This window comes from Colossoma macropomum, unplaced genomic scaffold (genome assembly GCF_904425465.1).
Source record: "Colossoma macropomum unplaced genomic scaffold, Colossoma_macropomum, whole genome shotgun sequence".
NCBI lineage: Eukaryota > Metazoa > Chordata > Actinopteri > Characiformes > Serrasalmidae > Colossoma > Colossoma macropomum.
In genome coordinates, this window is record NW_023494791.1 from 11,018,498 (window position 1) to 11,045,639 (window position 27,142).

Below are 27,142 nucleotides of genomic sequence, written 5' to 3' on the forward strand. Positions count from 1 at the left end.
AGTCACATAAAACCAGATTTGCCATGCCTAGCACAATGCTAATTTTAGTAAGCAACTCTATGGTATTTGGTTTTTATTCTGTGGCAGTGGTGCATATTTGAAAGCTGATCTAACATAAACAGGGACGTGCAGCTCAAAACAGACCTACAAGTAACATTCTTTATATGTTGTAGTTTTAGACGGACTCTTTGTCTAAAGATTCAAACTGTCTCAGAATATAACAAAAGGGGCCTGTTAGTTATCTGCTCACCTGCTCAGCCTACTCAAATGAGGGCAGACTGCACACAAACACTATTATAGCTAGGAAACATCTTCAATGAACCACATGAATCATATAGCAGTAGTCTACATACACAAACTCCATTACATAGGCAGTAAATTATTCCATTCGGTCAGCTGAAATAAAGCAGCATGAAAATAAGAAACAAACATGGTCTTTATTGCGTAAAACGATGATACATACAAGGCTACACTCACATCTCTTTATCGATCCGTGTTCAAGAGCTGCAATTCCACTTCATGCTTCTAGAATCATGACAGCAAAGCCTGCTGCAAACACTGCACTCAACAATATTAAAGCCAACCACACAAGCTAACCCATATTTCTGACATACTAATCCTGTTATCATAAACCAGAAATGCCGGACACATTTATCCCAGCTACAGCAGAGCAGACTGCGGCCCAGTCATTTGGCATGTGATGATGTCACAAGGCAGCTTGTCTGAGCGTCTGCGTCTCACGCCCATTGAACTATAAATAACCCCTAGCTAGGATTGCACACTACCCACATTCCATCCTCTGAGGCCTCCAGCCATATACTACTCCATTTCCCAACTCTCACCTTTCATCAAAGGGAAACTGCATTTCCTCTTAACTCAAGCCTCCAGAGCATTTCAACAGGCCTAGTTGGAAGACCCTTACATCTCAAAGGAACATGAGGCAAGAGTTTAAGTTCTAGGCTTGATGGCTTCCCTTCAAGGAAAGCATTATCTGCTAAAGTCCAGCATAATGTTTGATATCAAAACAAGGTGCCGCGTACTGAACACCTGCGCCCTGACTCCATGTCCAGCATATCACTTTGATCATGCGCTGCGATTAGCATCACAGTACACTAAAAAGGCCAGACAATAATAACTCATTGGTTATGGATGTGGCTGGTTGCACAGACGGCTTTTTGTATTAAAGTAAAAGACAAACAGAAACGAAATACATTCAATGGGGATAGGAAGTGGAACAGACCTTTGAAGGCCATTTCAATGATGGCACCCAATAAAAGGTAAAATGGCAAATTTATACAGCACTTAGCTTATTAAGCATCTGTTCCAGAGAAACGATGCTTTCACAGATTGTTACCCAACAAATGCACGGTGATCATTCAAGATCAAGTTAAACATAACAAAATAACTAAAATGCATGTGGTTCAGCCACAAAATCTACTCTTTACTACCATGAAGAGATCAGCTTTGAAATGACTTCCAAGCCCTGTTTTATACATGTGAGCTTGCAGAGATCCTGCAGAGCGTGGCAGAAAGCATTTACATATCTGCTTCTTATCAGAGACACAACATCGAGAGCAAGCCAGAAAACAAACCTATGCTAACTCTACTCATTCTATAAATAGCCTCTATCATTTACAGCTCAGTTCTGTAGCACAGCGAGTGATTTTGCGGCTTTTAAAACGTGCTTACCTGACCTTATGTAGGCCTGCATTCAACAGATATGTATCCAGGTGATCAGCTGCTCTAACAAGGTCCCTACATTCCACTGATGTGCACAGAGGAGGCCTACATAGTCCCAAGATGTATGGCACTGCAATGATGTAACCACTGGACCACTGTCATATGTTCCGTTTCCATGCCTACCATGCCTGGAGTGGCAGCTAAGAGTGGTTTCTATAGCAACAGAGAGCTTCAACAGGGCACTTCAGTGCATCTTTGCTGTGACCAGTCCCTTCTCTGGAATGGAAAGTGCAGCGAGAGCGCAGACAAACAAAAATTCACGTTGGACTACGAAGCACAGGTCTGAACTTTCAGTAGAAGAACGTATGACCCATGTTGAGAATCATCCTCAGTGCTCTCATTGCATCCATTAAAAGAAGATAACTGAGGCTTACATCTAGCTATGCTTTCACAGGATTATGAACAATGGAGAATGAAATAAATCTCTGCACATCCTTTTTATCTCTGGCACGACTCAACAAATTTGAGCCAATCTTTTTTTTTTCTTTTCCATGTGCACATTTAAAAAACATCCTATACCTATTTTTTAATCATAATATCTTGGGCTGCATGATTAATTACATTTTTATCCTCATCAAGATAAGAACTGGTCTGTATGTACCTTACAGTGGTAGACAGAAGACAGCAAATGGAATATTTTATGCTTTTGAATGGAGCAGCAAGGAGAAAATCTGTCAAGGGAAGTGTATCGCAACATTGCGCGCAATGCTCCACCAAGAGTTCAAATTTCCCAAATTGTGCCAGAAACACAGACACTAAATGCACCATTAACACCACGGACACATCATTAAAAATACTGTGTTCAAAACATATCTTAGGATAAAATAGTGGCTAACACCATCGCCCACCGCAATGGAAAGTATGACACGGTTATTCCAGTAATGCTATCACCATGGCAACATTTCTATAGCTGCATACTGCCGTCAGGCACTAGTATGAGGCCTAGAAATATCCTTATTTTAAATGCAGTGTAATACAAGAGAAGTGTATCCTGCCTGAGTTAAGAATCAAAACATGGCACACATGAACATCTGAACAACTACAGCATTGTTAACCATCAGTCTGTAAAAAGACTAAGAACTTGATTATTTTTATTTTGCACAATAGTGAACAGTGATTTTGCAATATTTGTTACATGCTTAAAGGAGAGGTTATAGTGATGCTTTTATAATTAAGAAAAAGCAGGAAAAACTGCATATCAAATTATCTGCTATTGAACAATTAAAAAAAGGACAACATAAACAAAAAAGTTAAACATATTGAGATTTGAAATATTAAATTAAATATGATAAATATGATGTTTAATATAGTAAATATTAAACATTGCTATCGTTCATCTAAACTTAAATTTTGCATTTGTTTCATTCAAAGAAATTGAGTTAAATAAAATCAGTTAAATTGCCTGTATTGTCAAACATGTTTTTCAGTAAGAAACAGCAGTGATTCTGCAGCCAAATTCAGAACTGCAAAATAAACTTTTAAGGCTCCCTTTCAAGCTTCTCTTCACATATATTTACATAGAGTAACTGCAGTAAAAATAAATTGCAGGTTAACTCAACATAAAATCTAACTGTAATCAGTAAATCAGGATGACAGAATCCAACCAATCGCACTGGGTGTTTAATTCACCAACACTAGCAGTGTACAGTGGTACTTTGTTGAAGTAGCTTACATCACATTGTGATCATTAAAATACATTATTCATTCCAACGCACCTGAAGGGGTACTACAACAGGTGCACAAATGTGTTCAATTTTAATAGCCTTCCCATTTGAAAAGCTATGCCAGTCCAGCAGAATCTAGGCTCCAGTAGTGTGCTTCTCAAATATTCAGATCAGCCGAGGTGTTCCATCCATTTTCAACATTTTCTCTCTTCATGCTATTGCTGTCACACTTGACCCCGTGTAAATAAACAGGCCTCAGTTTGAACAAAACATCGATTCTAAGTTACACGTAAGTGAAACACCAGTCTTAAAATGCAGATTACAGCCATTAGAACTAGTGAAGTCACTGAAACAAACTCTTTTGGCTGAAACCGCAATTCAGGAAACAGTGAGCTGAAAAAACAAAGCCAAAAACTAACTGCTGGATTTTTTCATAGCCTTTGTTATACTATTGCATAAATTATTACTTTATTGTTGTTTGATGCGGCAGTAATGACCTTTGCACGAAAGCAAAGGAAGTCTTGTTTAAAACTATTTGTGGTGCTCGTTATCATTAAGAAGATTTGTACTTTTTTTTTAATTTATACTTTGTTGTAGGCTGAAATTTTGTGGCATCCCTAATTAAGGCATTCCCTGTTCTGCCTTATTTAAAAGCTTTTTTAGCCAGAGATCTTCTTTCACTCAGAGTCTGAAGGCCGCAGTGTAAATTTACAGCAGGGATGACAAAAGGATTTTTATGCATCACAAAAATTCATAATTTGAAAGAATTAGTGGCGCCTCGATTTGAACATTTTTCAATGCAGCAGAAATAAGAAGAGCTTAAAACGTTAATATAGTAATGATTTTGATTTCTGTTTATTAGAGCATGCAATATTATGAAAGTGTGATAATTTATAGTTAAGCCCTATAGCCAAGAGCTAATATGCTAGCCTTGAGCAAATATGCGCTAACTAAGTGTTCTTTTCCTCCATGCTTTTGATTTTGAGTTAAAGAGGAATCTATATTGTCAGAGGAGGGAGGGTCTGCCCTCATTTGTGGGACTGCCTGATTATTTTTATTATTCTCCAAGTAATATAATCAGTATTAAACTGAGTGCTTTATTTGCTCCAGTCTTTTGAATGTGTGGTTTGATACCTGTGTGTATAGAAGCTCATTTGGAACGATATATGATGCATTTTAATGTTACAATCTTACTTAAAACACATTTTTGTCGAATTAACTAATCTTTTAGTCTTTTCAAAGCAGCACACAGGCACATCTTAGATATGAGAGAAAGAAAATTAAAGAGGAATTCCACCAATTTTTCTAAATTTCTGCACAATTCAAGGGTTAAGCTATAAAAGTCATTCAGAGTGGTCTAATGTACAACAGTCTACTGTAGAGAAATCTACCAACTCAGATTTGTTTACAGTGGTGGTGATAGGAACCAGGTATAAGTTTTTATATATAATGTTGACAATGTTAAAAAAAACTTTTAAAAAAATTGTTTTCTTTGGGGACTTTTTTGCCTTGCAACACCCTACATATACCTCTCCATAATGACTGCTTTTTAAAAACACATTCTGACCAAAATTCTCTCTCAAAACTATCGAAAACAACAAGAAACATATTTATAATCATTTAGTTTAATCACTTTCTGTGAGGGAGCTTTTAGAGGCATTAACTTGTTCAATGTCTCTTTCCTATCACCACCACTGTGAACAACTTGGGAAGTTTCTTTAGCACGAACCATTTCAAATCAAACCGCTCTAAATGACTTTGTTGACATCTTAACGGTTGAATTATTTTGAAAAATCAGTGGAATTCCCCTTTAAAATACAGAACTCATCTTTGTTAACAAGAATACAATAATATAAAAATATATTTATATATTAAAATATAAAAATATATTTAAATTTTTTTTTTTACATTTTGGTTTCTGGGGTAAACTTAATAAACACAACAACTGTTTATTTTACAGATCTGTGATTTAAACAAATTAGCTTTGAGAAATTCAAAACATTGTATTTGTCTGGCAAAAATCCACTGGGAACTGCATTTGCATGCAAAATTGCTGTTCCAAACCCACATTTAAAGATCCAATATTTAGATGACAAGTTGTTACTTGTCTGTTAACAAACATTAAAAATAAACGCTGATGATAAATTCTACTTGTCTCACCAAGCAGACAAGTCTTAATGTTGAAGCCTGTAATCTGACACGATTCCCCACTAAAAATAAACAAACTAGTGTTGCCAGGTTACTAGTTTCTTTGCACCATTCAGCAGGCCAGCTGGACCTTCTCAAACTGCAGTGGAATGGGACACTTCACTCCAATCCCATCATTCAGACCGTTCAGAAATGAAGGTGGTAGAACATGGAGTCATAAAAAAGGCCTCTACTTGCCACACTGAATCCAGCTTTGGTTACATCGCAAACCTAAAACATCATATTATGTATTTTATCAGTACCACTTTCAATGCTGGAAGAGCCGTAAGATCTTAAAGAACAAAAACGGCAATAGAATATATATTGTTATAAGTTGGGTTGCCATTCAAAAAGGGGAAACCATTGACAGTGGCTGACAGCCAATGTGGCAGGAGGCTTTGATATTACATACAGTGCTAGTGGTTGACACGTAGCTCAGCCAGTGTGGGATGTGCCTAGAAATCTTTAGGTAGGAAAATGAAAACAGTGAGAAATGCATCAGATGGTCAGTGGGTGGGCCAGCAGAGGATACAACTAAGCCTCCACACAATACACTTTAGGTCTACAAGTGGACTTGAGACCTTTCTCAGTTGTAATTCTAAAAGAATGGCTATTCTCTTTGTTCTGTATCTAATTAGTGCAAGCCTGGCCGCCATATCTTCCAGACACACACACTGACCATAAACCTGGGATTGTTTATTGTCTTTCTAAATGTGGGTCCAAGCTTAGCATAAGAGATTTTCTGCTTAAGTCATGGAAACAGAGCTGATGAGTCAGCTCATCTTCCCAACGTCTTCTGCGTATCACTGTCTACATGCCCATTACCCAGTACCCAAAGCATCATGAAAGCTTTCAGCATTGCAACAGTTCCACCAGCTCGGCAGTTAAGATGTCTTATATTTCAGATATGAAGCTAAAAAAAAAGTAAAATGGAAAATATCTGAATGTGATTTAAAGGGTATCCATCATACAGACACAAGGCAGTGAGCACAACACTATTAAAAATGTCCTCTATCCATCATTAATCAGATAGAGAAAGACAAAGAGACAGAACGGAAAAGCATCACAGGGTTCAGAGGGTTTCCAGATACAGCAGTTAACAAGCTAACTCAATTTACTAATCCACTCAGCAGATACATGCAGTGTTTGATTAGCATCTGACCAGAGGTTTTTTTGCACATCAAGGGATTGTGGAACAATAACACTATGAAGTGACCATTTCTTCTTTACCAAACCACATCACTATATAACAACAAATAACACACATAAGAAACTATAAAGACAAATCAATTCAGCCTCCTCATTTAATCTCATGAATACAGACAGCCTAGAGTGTGCTGCATTAAACAGTTTACTCGCTACTCTGGACACAAAACAGAACTCACTGAAAAACCACACACAGCCCAAATAATTACACGATTAGCAATGAGACCATTTACTGTTTAAAGACCTAGACTAACCGAACAAGCATGACAGGCAGTTATTGAAACAATGAACAGTTATAAAGCTTATATCAAATAGAAAACAGCATTCCTCTGTCATTTCAGCTTTAGGTATGCTTTAAATTAGAGTATCTTCCAAAAATACAAATATTAAATATAAGCACTATTCAGATATGCCACCCATAACAATACATGCTATCAAGTTTTTCTCCATTTATACATCACGTATGAGCCACCTGTGCTGATATACCCTAAAGCTAAAATCATAACATTTATTGAATATTATCATGATAAGATCTATCACAACATATCTTACATGATGAAAGAATTAGAGTCTAACAGTACACAGCCTTAATCAACCACCGAACATTAGGCCAGGAAACTGACATGCAGTTTAAAGAGAAAAGAACACCAATTTAAGAGGCTCTAGATTCACCTCCAATTTGTCTTACTTATCTTACTTTTCACACAGCTACAATACAAGGCATACAACTAAATATTATGTTACAAATATTATGACTACAGTGTGCAACACGTTCCACTGAAGTGTTGCTAAAAGTCTAGTTGCCTCAAGTGACAGGCTGAAATACCTTCAAAAAGGCCATAAAATTTAATTTATACCAAATTTCATTAAACGTGTATCACATCAAAAGAACACTACCCACAAGCAGGCCAGGCACAGTACGTTACATTAATCATATCACCTGCAGTCACTGTAGTCTAAAGAATGGGGTGAGCTACAAAAAAAAAAAATACTGAATACAAAACAGACAAAAAAGTAGTCTGACCATTTTAGACTAGCCTAACAGGAATTCTGTGTAGATATTCTACACCCAAAAGGCTTTTCTGCCTTGTAGGTCAACTATGCCTTGTCATGGCCACAATGCCACTGGTTGTGCAGTTTTCCTAAGACTGACCAAATCCAGTCTCTCACTCACACACAAAGCTGGAACAGCATCAACTGGCAGCTATGATAGAATTTAGCCTAAATCGAACATCATTTGAGAGCAAAAGTAGAATCAGCTGGCCAGTTAAACATACGAGGGTCTCAGCTTTATAGATACAGCTGTTTATTCTTTCAACTTAAACTGGACAAATACAACTGTGGGTGCCATGCCAGTACAAATATTCAAAATTACTATGGTTACAGTTATTAAATCTAGGCTATATCACATAATATAATGGGAATTATGTCACAACATGCCTGTCAGACTTTAAAGAATAGTGAAACTCTTTGCAATTACAAAATATTTCACACACCAGGCTTTTACATCTTAATAACTCTGATTTAGCAAATTCATCTTTGGTTATTCTAAGAACCAGCATCGGCTCTCTCTGTGCCAATACGTCCGTTTGGAGGGAGATGAATGAGGCAGAGATCATCAGATCCAGCTTTTAAGCAATATCATTCTGTTGAGCTTTCCATTAATTAAAACAAATGAAAGAGCAAAGAAAAAATATGAATGCAATTAACATATTAAAATCCAAAGCAATCTGTAAAAGCTATCCTAAATTAAACAGTTTAATTGCTTTTCTGACACAGTGTGTGAAAACTGGTATGCCTTTAACTACAAATGTCAGTCTCAACACAGGACAGATGAAGGTTACAGGCAGGTTACACAGGTTTTACAGCACATTATTTTCTTGGGATGCAATGAAACAGGAATCAGGGGCCAATATTTTCAAGTCCATACCTGCTGATACTTACGTCAATACATAAATATTAATAAAATTTGAATATTGGAACTAGATCTACCTGGATTAGTATTACAGAGATATTTCGATATTTGTAATATGTATTTGTATAGGGTTATAAACACAATTAAATGAACACTGACAAGCTAGAATACCAGAAAAAAAACATACTAGACATTTAAATCTTTTACTTTGTCAACTTCCTTGCTAGCGCCAAAGAACGATCCAAAAAGGTTAACAACAACATTCCTCAATGTGAAATTGCAAGGATTTCACCCTTTACAGTGCAGAGTATCATCAAAAGATTCCCGTAATCTGGAAAAATCTCTGTAACAGTGACTGTCAACCTCCAAGACAGGACTGCATTTAAAACTGGCATGCTTCTTGGACGGATGGGGATGGGATTACTTTAACAAATTATTGTCAGTAAATACTGTTCACTGCTGTATCCACAAATGCATGCTTTTCTACATACAGCTGATATTGTATGTCAACAACATCCAAAAATGCTGCCAACTTCTTTGGGCTCAAACTCATCTGAAAGGGACTCATACACAACAGAAACATGTACTGTGGTCTGAAGAGTCAACCTTTCAGATTGTTTACGGAAAAAAATGGACATTGTGCTCTCCAGGCCAAAGAAAAGGACCATCCAGACCTTTACCAGTGTAATGTACAAAAGCCACTGTCTCATGGTATGGGGGTATATTCATGCCCATGGCATGGGTAACTTGCACATCTATGAAGGAACCATTAATGCTGGAAAATATATACACATTTTGGGGCAAAATACGCTGCCTCCCAGAAAACAGATTTGTCATCCACGGTTATTTCAGCACGACAATTCCAAGCCACATTCTGCCCAAGTTACAACAGCATGGCTGCATAATCCAAGAGTGTGGGTGCTAGACTGGCCTGCCTGCAGTCCAGACCTGTCTTCCATTGAAAGCGTGTGGCACATTATGAAGCGCAAAACAAGACAACGAAGGCGCCACATGGTTGCGATGGTTGCACCTGTCGACTTGTGTAAAGGAATGGATCAATCGGTGTCTCCAGACCGCAAACAATTATTAAGTGTTGTTAAGAGGAAAGGTGATGTAATACAATGGTAAAGAATCACCTATCCCAACGTTTTTGGAATGACAAGCCTCAAATTTGAAATAAGCATATATTTACAAAAGAAGTTCATAGATTCATAAGTTCATAAATAAAATATGTTTTCAATGTAACACAGGTCAGCCAGAACTTTCCAACCACTGCTTTCTTTTTTTATTACCAATTCACATACTGTCCCAACTATTTTTGGAATCAAGGTTTGTGGAAAAAAAAAAAAGAGTCTGGCTTGAAACCAACGACCCCATCTTTAATGACGCATTTAAAGTTACAATAAAATGCTGATACACTGTTAAATTGTGATATTGATTGATAAACATTATATCTATGATGGCATAATATAGCAGTTTCCATTTTGCAAACAGAAATACACTAAGTAAGACTCCATTTGGTGTAATAATAAGAGAAGAAATCCAATAAAACATTCTTAGCAGGACCCAGGGATACAACTTTATTCATACGGTTTTAAATCTGAAATGTTAAATGGCTGAATGTTTAGCTAGAGCAAAAGATAACGCTACGTCCCATTAATTAGTCTCTGTAGGCACTGTCATTTATTCCATTCTCATTTTGATGGCTCACTCTGCTTGGACAACGCTAAGCCTAGTAGGTTAGTATAATACCTTTGTTTTCTAGGGTAATGAGAGTGTAGCATCCTCTTAAAAACAAGTTAGAAAGGGAGGGAAAAAAGAGCACCAATCACAAGCAAAACCATCAGTTTGTTCTAACCTGTTAGGGTGAATATGTCTATACCAAGCAAACAGAAATGTGGTTTAACATACTTGGATAAAAAAACACTTATCCCTGCCATATAACCTGTTCATACATGAAATAAAATCAACAAATTATGAATATGTGACAGTCATTCTTTTTAAAATATTAAATCTACCCACTGAATAAAAGTGTCCAATAGGAGTACTTTAGTCTACAAATGTAAACTATGTTGGATTTGCTGCTATAAAGCAGTGCCAGAGAAGCTTTTCTACACTTTCAAGTACTTCTGTACCTTGTACATTCAATTGTTTTCATAAATGCCCAAATAATCATGAAAGAATAGTACCTGTAAAGCACTAATGACACCCAACAACCTGCTAGCAAGAACAGCATATAAACCAGAGACAGAACCTACGTTAATTCTATTACATCCTTAAATAATAAGACATTTGATATACTGAGTTTCACAGTATATGCCACTAATCCGTGCCAGACACACCTACGATGAATATTTTTTTTCCTTTTCCTTTTTTTAATAATTTTCATTATTGGGAACAACACAACACAACAGTAACTAATGGCGAGAACTTACAGACCAAGATTTTGCTGTAAACCCTTGAGCTAGCAAACCTACGTGATTCAGGTTTTAGTCAAGTTCAACCACCGATATAGGGTAACAAAGAACAGACAGGCGAAAAGTAGAAGTAACATCACTTGCTGGCTTCGAGATAGCTAGCTCACGTTTCCTAGGGTTCATCTCTGTGATAAACAAACTAGTCTCTCCAATTTAAAACGCTGTCTAGAACTGGAGACGAGTGAGAATAGCGTGGTTATTTCGAGGGAATGATGAAACAGCCAAGCAGCGTTAGGATATGTAGCGAGTCACTAGTTGCTCGTTAGCCAGTTTAACTAGGGCGCTAGGTTAGCTGGCTGGTTAGTCGCAGCCACAGTGTCAGGTGTTACAAAACACAGCTAACCCATTAGCTAGCGCTAGCTAAGCTTGTCGGCTTGCCGGAAGACTGAGGAGCAACTTACATTTCTCAGGATGCAGTTATCCTTCCACAAGACGCCGCGTACCAGGCAGATGACCACTTGATTTTCCTACGGCAAGCCCACTCCCTAACCATCGAATTATTTTGCTGGTTATGGTGGACACGCTCGGTTACGGCTAGCGCAGCTGTGCTAGCTGTTAGTTAGCCCAGCTAGCTACCAGGCTAGCTAATGCGGTGGATTTCACACGGTCAGCTCGGACTGCACCCTCAACAAATAGCGGATATGACCGTGAGGTTTTTCATACATATTTGACACCCGCTGCCGCCTCTGTGCAGTGTAGGTCAGGGAAAGCCAAATCCGACGAAATGTGGAAGCTAATGTGGCGTTTCGGTTAGCTACATGTTAACGGACAGATGACGTCCTCCCCATCACTGACGGCCAACAGCTCGCAGTAGCTACGTGAGGGGCGGAGCCTCGAGCACAGCACTGCGCTGAGGAGAGCTACATATGGGGACACTGGCTTAAACAGTGGTCGGTCAAATGAAACGGCACCGCAGAGGGCAGTAACAGGAGGAGAGGATGTCAGGCCCAAAGAAGGTGAACGAAATTTCCAAGATGAAAAAAGCTACTGGCTACAACGTCTTTCGTAATCAATATAATTATACACAAATTGAGGATATTGGGCTACAGAGTGTACTACTTAGCTTAGTATACACCTACACTACGTCATTATTAATCCATTAGCGAAGTATATCTCTCAGCCCAGTATTCCTCACGATAATATCATTAATACATTAGCTTAATATTCCTCTTAGCATAGAACACATCCAGGCTATATATCGCTCCACTACCCTAATATGGTCTACGCTATATCATAATTTATTAATAGTACTAGTGTACTTATTAGAGTAAACACTTAAAAAGATGATTCTTCAAAGGTTCTTTAGGAAAGGCAGTAGTTCTATATAGAACCATTTCATGCTTAAATGGTTCTTTGCATGGTGAAATAGTTCTTCAGATGTGTTGTATATATTTCTAAGTAGAACCTTTTTGAAAATGGTTCTAAATAGCACCAAAATGGGTTCGGCTATTGTTACGATGTCAAGCTTGTAACAATAGAAGAACTATATTTGGTTCTAAATAGAGCCATTGCCTTTACTAAAGAAGCTTTGAAGAACCATCTTTTTTGAATGTGTACTATAAGCAGTGGTGGAAGTGGCCGGAATAGCTACTAATTCCTGTTTCTGGTGCCTTTTCATGCTGAAATATTCCTTAAAAAATAAAATGCACCAATAAATGTTCAAATCTAGTGCATTTCCTACATTAAAAGAATTAGGAGATTCAACAGCTGAAGTTTGTTCTTGGCAATGCTTTACATCAGGGGTCCTTTTTTCTACCATGAAAAACCCTTGATTTTATTAAAGGAATAGTTTGGTGAAAAAAAAATCTAATTTACATGATTTTCCATTTACCCCAAATGCAGCCAATCAGCCAATATATGTTTGGTGGTTTGCTACTTTAGTTTAGAACTGGAGCTGCTGTAGTTTTGAAAGTGAAATGTTTTCCTATTCTTGCTTGATATAGGATTTCAGCTCCTTAACATTTTCAGGGCATTATTTTTTTTTGTATTTTTAGATTCATAATGCACCAAATGTTTTCAATGAGTGATAGGTCTGGACTGCAGGCAGGCCAGCTTAACACCCGGGTTCTTTTACTACAGAGCCATGCTGTTGTAATATGTGCAGAATGCAGTTTGGCATTGTCTTGCTGAAATAAGTACGGTCTTCCCTGAAAAAGACGTCATCTGGGTGACAACATAAGCTGCTACAAAACATGTATATATCATTCAGCGTTAATGGTGCCGTAACAGAAGTGCAAGTCACTCGTGCCATGTGCATTAATGCACCCTCATACTATCACGGATGCTGGCTTTTGAGCTCTGCGCTGATAACAAGCCAGCTGGTTCCTCTCCTCTTTAGCAGCTCAGCTAGGACTCAGCTTCCATGATTTCCAAAAAGAATGTAAATTTTGATTCATTGGACCACAGGGCACTATTCCACTTCATCTCAGTCCATCTTAAATGAGCTCAGGCCCAGAAAAGGCGGCAGTGTTTCTGAATCCTGTTTATATATGGTTTCTTCTTTGCATGGTAGAGTTTTAACTTGCATTTGTGAATGCAGTGATGAACTGTAATCACAGACAGTGGTTTTTGGAAGTGTTCCTGAGCCCATGCAGTGATTTCCACTATTGTCTGTTTTAATGCAGTAACGCCTGAGGGTCCGAAGATCACGGCCAGCCAGTACTGGTTTTTAGCCTTGTCCCTTGCATACAGAGATTTCTCTGGATTCTCTGAATCTTTTAATGATATTCTTTAACCTAGATGGTGAAATTTCCAGGTTCTTTACTATTTTGTGTTGAGAAACGTTATTCTTGAATTGTTGTACTATTTGCCCACGCGGTCTTTCACAGAGTGGTGAACCCCTGTCTTTACATCTGAAAGACTCAGCTTCTCTGGGAAGCTCTTTTTATAACCAATCGTATTGTAAAATGTCACTACACAGATACATAGCATTAGTACAATAATGCCAAAAGCTTGCTTGATGTAAGATAGTTAGAAGTTCATGTCTGGTATGTTACTGCAGCTTTTCTTGCAGATGCAAACTTTACATTTTATATTGGAAAAAACTACAGCTGTACTGAGTACGTTCTTACAGAATTACGACGCCTCAAACAATTGAATCCCAGATAATCTCGGTTTATGTTTTCTCCGTCTTTGTTGTGCTCACTTACTGTCATGCCAGTGGGTCCAGCATCCCCCTGACACATTGCTTCATGTGTATATTCAGTTTCCAACATATGTGGCTCATTTGCGCTGAAATTGTGGTCAAATTCATTTAAATAATGAAGATTTGATTTTTTTTGCTGAACTATCCCTTTAAACACAGACTTGATGATACTTCATATTCTGCTTCTAAAACACAGTCTCCTATTATTCTGTTCACCTGCGTATTACTTTCAGTCCTTAGGCCTTACTGTCATCCCCCAGTTCTCCTCATACCTCTCCCTCCAACACTTTCTCTTTTTTTTAAAGCTGAAAAATAAAAGCACTCAAAATCTACATGTTGCCAACAACAGTACTTTTAATTGTTGGGCATTTTCATTAAACACCTTATCATCCATAAAGCTTTGTTTAAGTGAACATCAGGAGTTACTAAACAGCAACTTGAATCCCAGTCTGTAAACCTATTTATTTTTCTTAAATAGAAATTATGCACTTTCTTTGGAAAGCAGGAAAGTTTGTTAGGAAAAAGGAAGAAAAACTGGCTTGTTGAATATTAAACAAAAATAAACTTACTGTATTGGTTCATCGGAGCTATAGACAAGGTATTTACAAAAAACAAAACTATATAAACATTTCCTAAAGGTTATAGAAACTTTAATTGAAACTAATATTACTAATGTAGGAATCCAAACAAGCTTTTCACCAAGGCAAATTACAAGGAGCAAGGCAAAATATGAAACGCGTTTCAAAACACTATTGCAACAGAAATACTGAATGACCTTGTTCATGTGAAGATGTCATCTCTTTAGCTCACAGTTGCTTATATATGGAATATTAAGAACATTAATGACAATTGAATGGACAAGATAAACCAAATGACAGCATCAAGGTTTGAGAAAATAAAGTGAACAGGCACTCTTATTATTGATTGCATGCTTTCTTTGTAACTTAACATTGCATTCTGACAGCCTGCTGCAGAGTGCACTACCATAAGAACTGGGTGGATAGATCATGCACTACAACTTTCCATTGGCTTAATGGACTGTAACACAGTACTTTGTTTTATGCACACACTTTAGAAACAGTGTAAAACAACCATGTGTGGTTTTCATTTTGATAAACAATTCAGTACATGTTCACATTCTGAGCACAGACACTGTTCCATGCCAACTTTTACTCCTGAATCAGCGTTCCAGTGTGTTCTGGCCCCTTTCTAGCTCTGATCATATAATGATGTACACTAAACCTTTATTAATCCATTAGCCATGTGTACTTCTTAGCATAGTATACATCTACACTGTATATTTGTTTATCTAATTAATTAAACAATATGCAATACTAATCCTTTATACTAGGCGCAGCTACCCTAGTGTTCTTCTTAGCCCATTGTACATCAATACAATATATCATTATTAATCTGTTAGCTGCTTAGTATTTTTATATATTATAACGACAAAAGATTTTAAAATTGCATGTTTTATATCTATACAGGGATATGTATATGGAATGCTCTCATTGTTTACTTTGGGCAGCTTCGCTGTAACACCATTTTAAAACTAACCCTGTCATGTGGAGGCTGTGCTTTATAGCCTGGCTAGCTCTCACTATGAGTTGTTTATATGCTTTAACTCTGTTACAGATTTTAAGGTGATTAAAGTAAGTGTGAATTCTATGTTTACCAGTTAAATATACAGCTAAACAATGTCCCAGGTTAGATAGAAACAAGTAGCCTATAAAAGCAGTTTTCATCATATTGAGTCTAGGTGGAGAAAGCATGAAAATGCTAGATGATAAGGTGATGTGGGAGCCACTGGAGCAGGTCTGACTCCCTCTGCAGCTAACAGGCGTGCAGTAGAAGGAGTTGAATTTAAATCAACCCCCTGAACATTTAGTTTTGCACTGATGGATACCTGGAAGCATACCAGCAGCAAGATGGTGTAGTGGTTAGCGTGTTTGCTTCTTGTCCGTGTGGGTGAATTTCTATATGTTCCATGTGTTCACATGGGTTTCCTTCAGGTGCTCTGATTTCCTCCCACAGTGTGAGTTTGCCTCCACAGCCTTGATCATAATAAGCAGCTGGGGAAAATGAATGTGGAGGCAAAATTCAACTAGCTAGTCAGTTTGCAGCTAGCCACCTGGTCAGTAAGAGTGCAGCACTCAAAAGGCTAATCAGACTTCAAAATTCAACTCAGTTAGCCGATCATCCTGCAAGATTCAACTAGCTAATCAGATTGCAGCATTTAATCATTCAGCCCAATCAGAAAACAAGAGTCAACTATTCAAACTAATACAACGAGATAGTCTTTGGAAAAACTGAACAATTGTAATATTTAATACAAGTGTTTTCTCCTTCTATTGCTAGAGACCCAATAAATGCACCCTTTTATGCTGTAGTTTGTGAAAATATCTCTCATAGATTATAAAGTATTGATCAATATGATGTACCTACCGCCCTAAATAGATCTGAGGCCATTTTTTACTGATAATTCTGCCGCTGGATCTATATATAAGTCTGCATGTAAGTCTACACTGTAAATCTGCTCTTTTAATCCTGTTGGTTATTATGCTTCTTACTTGCCATTAATGTTCAGCATTTGTGTTCTGAATAACTTTTAATAAATAAATAAATACATTTGGAATGTTGCATTGTTGTAAAACTAAACGTTACAGAACATTAACTTTTATTTTTGCTACTTGTTCGCATTTCTATAGAATGTAAAATAAGATTCATGAGCAGGTATTTTTTCAATAATCCCCCTCTCTCTTTCATGGTGTGGTAAAGGGCTTATGACATTACAGGGGCCCATGTCATGCACTGCTTGTAAAGGCCCTTTCTAAAGCACTAGCCTTGGCCTACCCCATCACTAGAGCTAAAAAGCCTGGCCTGTGCTTAATGAGTGCTGCTGAAGCATTGCTATGGAGACTGCAGAGAGCCTTTCATCACCATGGAGACTATGGAGGATTGTCTGAACACCGGGATCTTCTTATTCAGAAATGAAAGGAGGAAGCTAAACTTATCCAAGGGCCGTTCTGCTATTCTAGAGAGCCTCACGAGTCCGCCATTATGTCATAGTCAACTTCGGTTATAAAAGTGTCAGTCGTGCTGAAGTGATAAAACAAGAGCTAACTGATAACTTCAAATGAAACAAGGACACGATTCTAAGCGACAGTCTGTCAGATATAGATTTAAATGGAATGTTGGGAGGTGAGTTGAACTGAGAGTTAATTTAAGGCTGCCCTTCATAACACATGGAGGTTGTTTGGGCTATATTTTAATGGAAGTGATTGCTGACCATTTTATGCATTTATCTACACACTTTTCTCTGGTGTTGAAAGTAAAAGCTCACATTTTGCTTGCTTTTGAAAAGTGGTTTGCTACCAAACAGGCTGCCAGAAGTTGGTGGTGTTTTTACCTGATTAAATATGCAGCATTTGGCAGATGCTCTTATCGAGAGCAACTCAAAATTGAATAGTGTTACAGAGGTATGCAAATGTAGCATTAGGAAACTTAACCCAAGGAGCCATATTGGTACAGCATGGTGTGTTTGCCCAAGCAGGGAATCAAACCTCACTCTACAGTGAGTTGAGTGTTATATAAGGACCAATAGGGAAGTTTAGAATAATTACCTGTAGGAGGCTTATCAAATCTCACTAGCCAAAAAGTGATTGCTTTGATTTTTATTATGTACTCAATTTGGACATTAAGAGAAATTAAATTTCTGAAGTTTAAATCTGTTTTACTTTACACAAAAGAGGGTTCTTCAAGGGTTCTTTAGTAAAGGACATGCTTATCTGCTCTATGTCCAGAAGCATGTAGACACCCCTTCTTGGTGAATTCTGCTACTTTAAGGTGCACCCATTGCTGACACAGGTGTTCAGTTGTGCACACACAGCTTGTATAATTTCCATAAAAAAGAACTAAACAATAGAACATGACCCTCTGGAGCATCTGCACATGAGCCTCGTCATGTCCAACGCCAACTGTCAGCTGGAGGAGGATAGCATTGGGTTGTGGAATCGTGGAGCTGCATTTTCTGGAGTGATAGAGCTCCATCCAATACGTTTGGGATGAGTTAGAGTGGACTTTGTGATCCAGAACTAATCCTCCATCATCAGTACCTAACCTCACTAAAACTCTTGTGGCTGAATGCCGTTGAATCCTCACAACAATGATTCAACATCTAGTGTAAAACCTTCCCAGAAGAGTAGAGACTGTAGCAAAGCAAGCATAATCTCTATGAATACCTTTGATTTCAGAAGAAACATTGGATAAATGGACGTCACACATACATCATATCATATATATATATATATATATATATATATATATATATATATATATATCATATGTGTAGATCAGAGAGGAACCTCCTGGGACTAGGAGTTGGACTAAAGGCCTTATGCGTTAGATAAACTACCAACATAAGGAACTAACAGTGGAATCAGCCAATCATGTTTTGATTTCCATTGAGTGAGATCAGTTTTATGAGGACAGACTGTCATTCTAGGCCTTCTGGAAGTCCTAGATATGACACTGACTGCAAATGAGTTGTAGTCTAGCCAGGTTTCAGTCAGTTGTTAAAGATGTAGCAGCAGCTGTTCTATTTCAGGGCTCTTTACTAAAAGGGTCAAAAACTGCAACATACAAGATAAAATAGATCTTAAAATTGGCTACAAGTTTGAAATAAAACAAATGAAATGTCTTTTATGAACTGTAAATCACAGTTAATGCATGTAAATCACAGTTAATGTAGTGTTACTGTATTATTAGAAATCTCATAAGGGCACTCACAGAAAAAAGGATTGTTATAAAGATGGGAATTTTTTAAGTTTTTTAAGTTTTAACATTTATAGCTGAAGACCTAGCACTACAGACACAATTAACCACTGGTGTATATAGAACCATGACAACTCAGAAAACCATTTGAATGGTTAAATGGTTCTTCTACATCAGGGGTTTCCAGTCTTATCCGCAAAGGGCTGGTGTGGTTTTCACTCCAAAAAGAGAAGAGCACACCTGATTCCTCTTGTTGAATCAGTCAGTCTCAGGCTTTAAACAACTGATCATGTGAGCTCCTGCTTTATTAGAAAGAAAACCTACAGCCACACCGGCCCTTTGCGGATAAGATTGGACACCCCTGTTCTACATAATGGAGAATATGTTGTATATGGTTCTTTGAATAACCTTTTAAAAATAGTTCAGTTGAACATCATAAAGGGTTGTGCTATTATTCAATGTCAAAGATCTTTTTTTTGGGTACTATTGAACCCTTTCTGTTTGCAGTGCACATTTTCTTTCTGTACTGTGCCGTGTTTCTTAGAGAATGTTCCTAAGATAGCTGAGCATTTTAGTTGATGATAGGAGGACGTGGCGGGAATTGGAGGTGAAACTCCCATGGATACATACTGATGTAGCCAAATATCAAAAAACGTTTTAGAGGTGGGCAAAAGTCAGTACATCTTGATCGAAGATTACAGGAAAATAACAATTTTATCTTTAAATGATATATGATGAATTGTGCTTAATATGACCAAGGACATAAACTAACATGGTAAAAGGTTTTTTTTATTTCAGGTTGACTTCAAGTGGATTTAAACATGAATACATCAGTGAGATACCCCTGACAGCCATGATGTTTTCTTAAATTAAACTGAAAGTTTGTGGCTTGAGAGTTTGCAGCATTATCCACTCTTGGCTTCAGGTGGAGTCAAGTTTCAAACTTAAAAAGTAAAAACAGAGAGTTTGCAAGGCTTCCAGAAGGCCTCTTTCATCTGACTTCACAGTGTCTCAGTGAGAAAAGCTACCCTCCTGTCTACAGTAGGAGTGAAAAACAGTCATTTGGAGATCTGATTATCAAATGTGGGTCATCTAGCAAACTGTAGCATGTGTTCATGTATTGAATATGTGTTTTCTCTTTTCAAATGTGGCCATATATAACTCTGTGTAATGGGATTACTCCCACTCAACAGCTGTCTCCTCACCACCCTGCTCTTCTCTCTGAGCCACTCCCAGGAACTCAGAGGAAGGCTCCTATGAATGTCCCGGAAACTGAATTATTGATCCGAGCAGGGACGGACAGGCTAAATGCTGTGCAAGTAAAAAGGAACTAGCCAGCTGTACAATGACCCTCTGCTTAATCTGATGCCCTTTACATTACATTCACTGCCATATAGTCCCTTATGCTGACTTGCACCAGCACACAAGCCTCAATTACTGGCACAGTATGAAATGCTACCAAAAATGGAAAGCAGTGATTAGTAAATTCTCTTTGATTTGTATTCAGTTGAAAAATGTCAAAAATATGACATTCAATGTTTGTTTTTTGTTTTTTTTTTGGTAAATAAATGTTCATTCCAAATTTGAAGCCTACAAAATGTTCCAAAAAAGGGTGTCACCTTTAAAAATCATTTGGGGGCTGAAGACACCAAATGCTCCAGAGTTTTTTGCCATTTTCTGTTATATTTGTCTTCAGCTAAGCAACTCCATGGAACCATTGTTGTCATATTTTGCACTTCATAATACTCCACATGGACCTCAGAGACAGACAGGCCAGTCTAGCACCCATACTTTCTGATTACACAGTTATGCTGCTGTAGCACATGCAAAATGTGGTTTGGTGTTGAAGTCCATGAAAAAGACGTCATCTAGAAGGCAACATATTGCTCCAAAATGTATTTGTATCTTTCATCATTAATGGTGCCTTCACAGATGTGCAAGTTATCTATGCCATGGGCACTAATGCATCCCATTCCATGACAGACCCCAGCTTTATGCAGGTAAATAACATGGTTGATCCTTTTCTTCTTTGGCCCAGAAAACATGTCCAATATTTCCATAAATAATCTGAAAGATTGACTTTTCAGACGATCTTAAGCCCAGAGAAGTCAGCAGTGTTTCTGAATGTTGTTGACATGTAACTTTCACTGTACATAGTACAGTCTTAACTTGCATTTGTGGATACAACGACAGAAAGTGTTTATTGAAAAAAGTTTGTCAAATTATTCCTGAGACCATGTGGTGATATCCACCACAGAAAAATGCTGGGTTTTAATGCACTGCAATCTGAAGGGTTGAAGGTCATTCAGTTGTGGTTTTTGGTCTTGCCCTTTACGCACAGAGATTTCTCCAGATTCCCTGAATCTTTTCATGATATTATGCACTGTTGAGGGTGAAATACCTAGAATTGTTACACACGCTTGTTGAGGAACATTGTTAAACCTTTGAATTTAGATTTTCAAAAAATAATGAAGTTATTAAGGTAAAACATTAAATATCTTGTCTGTGTACCATTTTTCATTTAAACACAGCATTTGCAAATCGCTGCTTTCTGTTTTTATTTGCATTTCATATACTGTCTGAACTTTTTTGGAACAGAGGTTTGTACAGCAAAGTAGTCATGTGTGTTTTTGTGCCTAGTCTAGTTAGAGTGTGCATTTATGGGTCTTGCATGTAAAAATGAGAAGGAAATCAAGGTTAGCACATCTTTGCAAAAATATTTTTAAATATATTTTTTATAATATTTGTAAATATTCTAATTAAAAAATATTATTTTTTAAATGATATTTTTGTAGGCAGGTTTATTGCATGTGTGAGAAAAAAGAACGCAGTGTTAAACATAAATGTTATTTCTCTTTGTAACAATTTAAATAAATAAATAAATAAATATTACAAAATACTACAGACACACATGCTTCTCATTCCTAAGCACTAATGTAGACTAATGGCTGAGGTAGTTTATCACAGCTACCTTTGAATCATTAATGTATAATTGTATAAATAGTGATATAAGGGGTCCAGTAAATATGTTAGAGACTCGGTCATCATGAGCCCAACCCCCACAGTACTGGCCACAGTATGATTACACCGCTTGGATTTTTGGTAGTTATGCCATTGACCTTAGCACATGCTCTTGGAACACTAGCAGCAAAACAACCTCAAAGAAATAATAATCCACTCATATATATACTATATATAGGGACCAAACATGCTGGTTTACATGGTTTAAATCATTAAATAATTCTGCTTTGGTCTCATTTCACCACAGCACTCGCTTACTGACAATAATTTTATATATTATTTATGCAGTTTTTACTTTGTGTAGGTGACCAAGCATATGTGCATTTTGATTGGACACTTATTTATATGTCCTAATGGCGTTGGATTATGAAGCACTTTTATAATAATATGCCATCAAGTTCTATCCCAGCAGTCGGGAAGTGAAGGAACTACATTTTTTAATTCATAAGTTTCACATATAAATAATTAAGCATACCATTTAACATTTAACCATAACATTTTATACAGCTTTATTTGCTGGTTTTCATTAACCCTTGTATGTTTTAGTTGCTTCGTGGTCTGGTGGACCCACCACATTATTGTTTTTTTTTAATCAATATGGCCCATAACAATTTATGCAAAAATACCAGATGTTTAAAATATCATAAGTGGTAAAATATCACAAGCGTTCTCCTTTAGCAGCTGTAGCCAGTCAGCAGCCTGTCCATGTTGTCCACCCTCACACACACGTATACATATACAAACACATACACACACACACACACTAACAGCAGGCCACATTTTTATTCCCCACAGGTTCACTCCAATACCACATGTGTAATATAAATGTGTGGGGGGTTTACAGTGTGAAGTCACTGAAAATGTGTTATTTAAATGTTTTTCACAGAAAATGAGCAAAGGCCAAGAAATCTGAGGATATATATGAAATAATAATAAATCACATCATTTTTTCTTTTGGTAAAAATTGAAAACATGTCCCACAGACCCGAACACCACACAAGGGTTAAGTGACCAGTAATTCTGAACAATAGTGACAATATATGCAATTCATTGTATATATAGAGTACAATATATATACAAACATCAGTGTACTGCTCTTCACACTGGGCACTGGCTTTATAAAATTTCCAATTACTGCAAAATTCAGTTCAAGATGTTTATTGTTGTATTATATTTTGGTCACAATGTGAAAAGTACACATTTAACATTCAGTGTGGAACTGTTAAGTTATGCAGTGCAGAAAAATCCACTCAGCACACAGCAGACTTCAGTGTAGTGACGGTTAAGATATAAAGTTCACAGCTCTGCAGGAGTGAGGTAGGAGCAGACACATTTCAGAGTGTGAATGAGAGTGAACAGTCTCTACAATAGGAACTGTGACTAAGATCTGAAAATACCACTCTGGATATTCTGGTTATTGACAGATGGCAGCAGGACAAGCAGCCTATTGCCGGGAAGTGCAGGTTCTATTATGAGCTTCCAGCCTTTCTTGATGCATCAGATTTCTTGTATAAGCAAAGCCAAAGCAAAATGAATATGAAAATGAAAATATACACCATATTTCAAATGTTTGGAATCATTTGAATATACAATAATGACTTTATGTACATAAAATGTTATCATTTAAAGACAACAATATCTATTTTATTCAATATTTCAAATATTTTTGGAATTTATTAAATGCTAAATAATATACTGTAATTGTCTGTTTACAATAGTATTATCCAGGTTTCTTTCCTTGAGCTCAGCACTTTTCATGGATGATCATTAATTCTCTATATATATATTATATATATTATCTCTCTCTCTCTCTCTCTCTCTCTATATATATATATATATATATATTATATCTCTCTATATATATATTAAATCTATAATGTTATATATATTAAATCTCAAACCTCCAAAAAGAACCACTGAACCCTTGAAGAACCATCTTTGTAAGAGTGTATGATGGAGAACGTGTTTTAAATGATTCTTTATAGAACCTTTTTAAAATGGTTCTGCTATTAAGTTGCAGAAAAACATTTTGGGGACTGTACACCTGTAAAAACGGGGTTTTTAAGGGTTCTTTAGTAAAGGCAGTGATTAATAGAGCTCAAAGAACCATTTGAATAATAAGGTACAAAGGTGCAAAAATGTCAAATTGTCAAATTCCCATCTGTAATATAACTACACAGAATGGAAAGCTGACCAGAGACCGGTCGAACAATGGTGTTTTGAATCATAGCAGCACCACCTAGTGGCTACTGATTGCCTTATTTAGAGCACATTTATAAGGTGAAAGCACTGCAGTTACTTTGTTTGTGTCATTGCTGTAGAAACAAACCTTATATCTCTTGTTGTTTTATTTTATTTTTTTTTACAGAAGATTAAAATGCCGGCTGCTCTTTACATCATGTGGCATTAACAAAGGTAATAATGTTTTTTTATTCTCCTCTTATGAAGTAAGATACAAATTTTTGTTCTGACAGCAATGAAATGTAGTTTCAAATCAAGTGAAAAATTCTAAAAGCGTAAAAGGGACATTTTTAAAGCAGATATGATGCTTCTGTGTTTAAGTTTTTCAGTTGTACTTTAATAATCCAGTCTCCAAAGCTATTTACTTAAAGATATTAACATACATGACTGTGCACTACAGCCACATAACCTACTACACTATTCGAGTGTCTAATGTATCTAAACTTGCTTTAACTTTGGTTGAGACCACACCAAGGTGACCCCGAGGAACCACTAACAAGGATCCTAACATTGCCCTTGTCTTCTAATCTTCAGAGTTTCTCTCGGAGGGAGTTCAGCTGGAAGAAATCATTTAAGAGAGCCGTGCCATCTTTCCCCCGAGCATACACAAGGCCACCTCTGCCTTTCCTGGACATTTGATGCTCATTGATTTCCACGAGCAAACAAGCAGGGCTTGTTTATCTGAGAGAGCCCAGAGACAGTCGAGGCTTTAGCGAAGAATGACAGAATCAGAATGTGTGTAAAGTCAGAGAGAGCGAGCACCAGCAGGGCAGACTCACATAGTGGCCCACTCCTAAAATTAACTGTACATTTTCTTTTTAATTTTATATCTGTGTTAGGAAGCTCATCTAAATCAGCAGTCTCAAAATCAATAAAGGACAGTATATATAGTCGTATGAAAATGTTGCACCCCTTGGTCAAATTACATGTTTTGTTGATTTTGTGTAAATAAGTTAACACATCCTCTACAGAGAACACACTTCTGCACACTTTACTGCAGAATTACTGTTTATTTGCTGAATTTAACATATCAGAAAAACATAAAATGTGGCCTTTGCGAAAGTTATGACACATTTTGTATTGTTATACAGACTGCACACTAGAATTTGAAGAAAAAATGCTGTATTTGTTCTCTGTAGTTGATGTGTAAACTTATTTTCACTTAGAAAACCCATAAAATATGTCATTTGGTGTTCAAACCTTTGCATTCAACTGTGTAAATTTAAAGTGTGCATAGGGTCTGTAATGTTTTGAATATCAGAACACAAAGCTGACGGTTTTAACACTGTAATTAAAGAAATATGCGAACTGTTATAGATGTGGATATAGAGTCAGGAGTAAATGGCACATGGTTTATTTTTAATACGGTCAGAGATGCAACGTGTCCCTAATCTCTGCACAGAAGATGCTGCTAAAACCTAAATTCAGCACTTACCCAGTTTGCCTAACTGACGAGGCAAACTAGGTTAATGAGGCCGGCCATTAAATTAGTTATACAGGCCGGTCTGACCTGTAGGAGAGAAAGAGAGCGGGGGGTGGAATTATCTCGCCATTTATGTGTGCTTGCACGTGTGTGTCAGAGGTGGGAATAATAATCGATTCTTAGCTGCATTGAGATTCCCTCTTAAAAGATTTTGAATTGATTCACAAAATGTCATTTAGACAGGTTTCTATTGAGTTTCTATTTAATTTTAACTTGATTTGAAAGACTTTATAAAGTAGGATAGGTGAGTCCAGGGAGAGCTGTAACACTTGTCTCTGCCTTTATAATTTAGTGGTTGTTTGTGTAGTAGTGTTATAACTGAAGTTTGGGGGGAGGAACATGCCTGGAAGCCCTCCTTCTTACAATCTAACGCCCTATAAATTCACATCCTCACCTTTCCGTGACAAAGTGTTCGCAATCCCCCCTGCCACCCAATCACACAATCAGCATAAACATGCTGGGGTGACCAGCTAAACCAGCACCAGACCAGCACTAAACCAGCATAAATCAGCTTAGACTGGCAGACAGCTTAGACTGTGCTGTTTTTTTCAGCAGGGCAGTAGTTCCCAACATTTAAAAAATAAACAGTACGAGTTTCTTATACAATATGTGACACAAAGATCTGTCCTTTTTACACACTTCTGCTCCATTAGTTTCCCTGTTGTCAATGAATAATAAGCCTGGAATTTAAGAGCTTTAAGCTTTTGGATGGCAAAACAGGCCTATAGCCATAAAAAGTGTTCAGAGTGTACGTTACATTCAAATTCAGCTAAGCTAATGGTGTCTGTTAATGACAAATACTGGGAAAAAACAACGTAAGCTATAGAAAATAAAAAGAGATGCATCAAAAATCATTGCATAATCATGTCTCGGCACACTGAATCGAAGTCTAATTGAACTGTGATTGCTGAGTGTATATGTGTGTGTGGATGTTCCTATACTAGACTGTTATGATGACTCTGTTACTGATAGAGCCTGTTCATAATTAATGATGTCATTTAAATATGCAGAAGGACAAAAGAGGCACCGCAGCTGAGTTATGATCATCGTCAAGATGGATCACCACTGCATGCTCACCTGGCCACTCAGAAACACTGCTGGTGAAATTGGTATGACATCATTTCATATGTTTTTGGATGAAACAAATATTTTCCACCATTAACAAACAATCTGTTCCATTCTGTTCTATGACAGGGATGTTTGGACTTACAGTAGTGTTTATAGTGTTTATAGTGTTTATCTGATGTTTGTTTCCATACTACAGCAGGGAGGCAATTATATGACTTAGCT

At 37.1% G+C, this 27,142-nt stretch overlaps 1 protein-coding gene and 1 long non-coding RNA gene across 3 annotated transcripts in view; one reads left to right on the forward strand and one right to left on the reverse strand.

Annotated features, from left to right (window-relative positions):
• Positions 1–11,808, reverse strand: part of ppm1ba (protein phosphatase, Mg2+/Mn2+ dependent, 1Ba) — a 28,586-nt gene extending 16,778 nt beyond the window's left edge. The window contains exon 1 of one of the 2 annotated variants that reach the window (XM_036573836.1): positions 11,591–11,808. The gene's annotated coding sequence lies outside the window, so the exon portion shown is untranslated. Of the gene's footprint in view, positions 1–477; positions 639–11,590 lie in introns of those variants that run through there. The other variant, XM_036573837.1, reaches the window with a different exon arrangement.
• Positions 11,809–11,972: 164 nt separating this feature from the next.
• On the forward strand, positions 11,973–26,482 carry LOC118810232. The gene is made up of 3 exons (XR_005007408.1): positions 11,973–12,145; positions 24,497–24,543; positions 24,904–26,482. It is a non-coding gene; the product is annotated as an uncharacterized LOC118810232 (long non-coding RNA).
• The last annotated feature ends 660 nt before the right edge of the window (positions 26,483–27,142 follow it).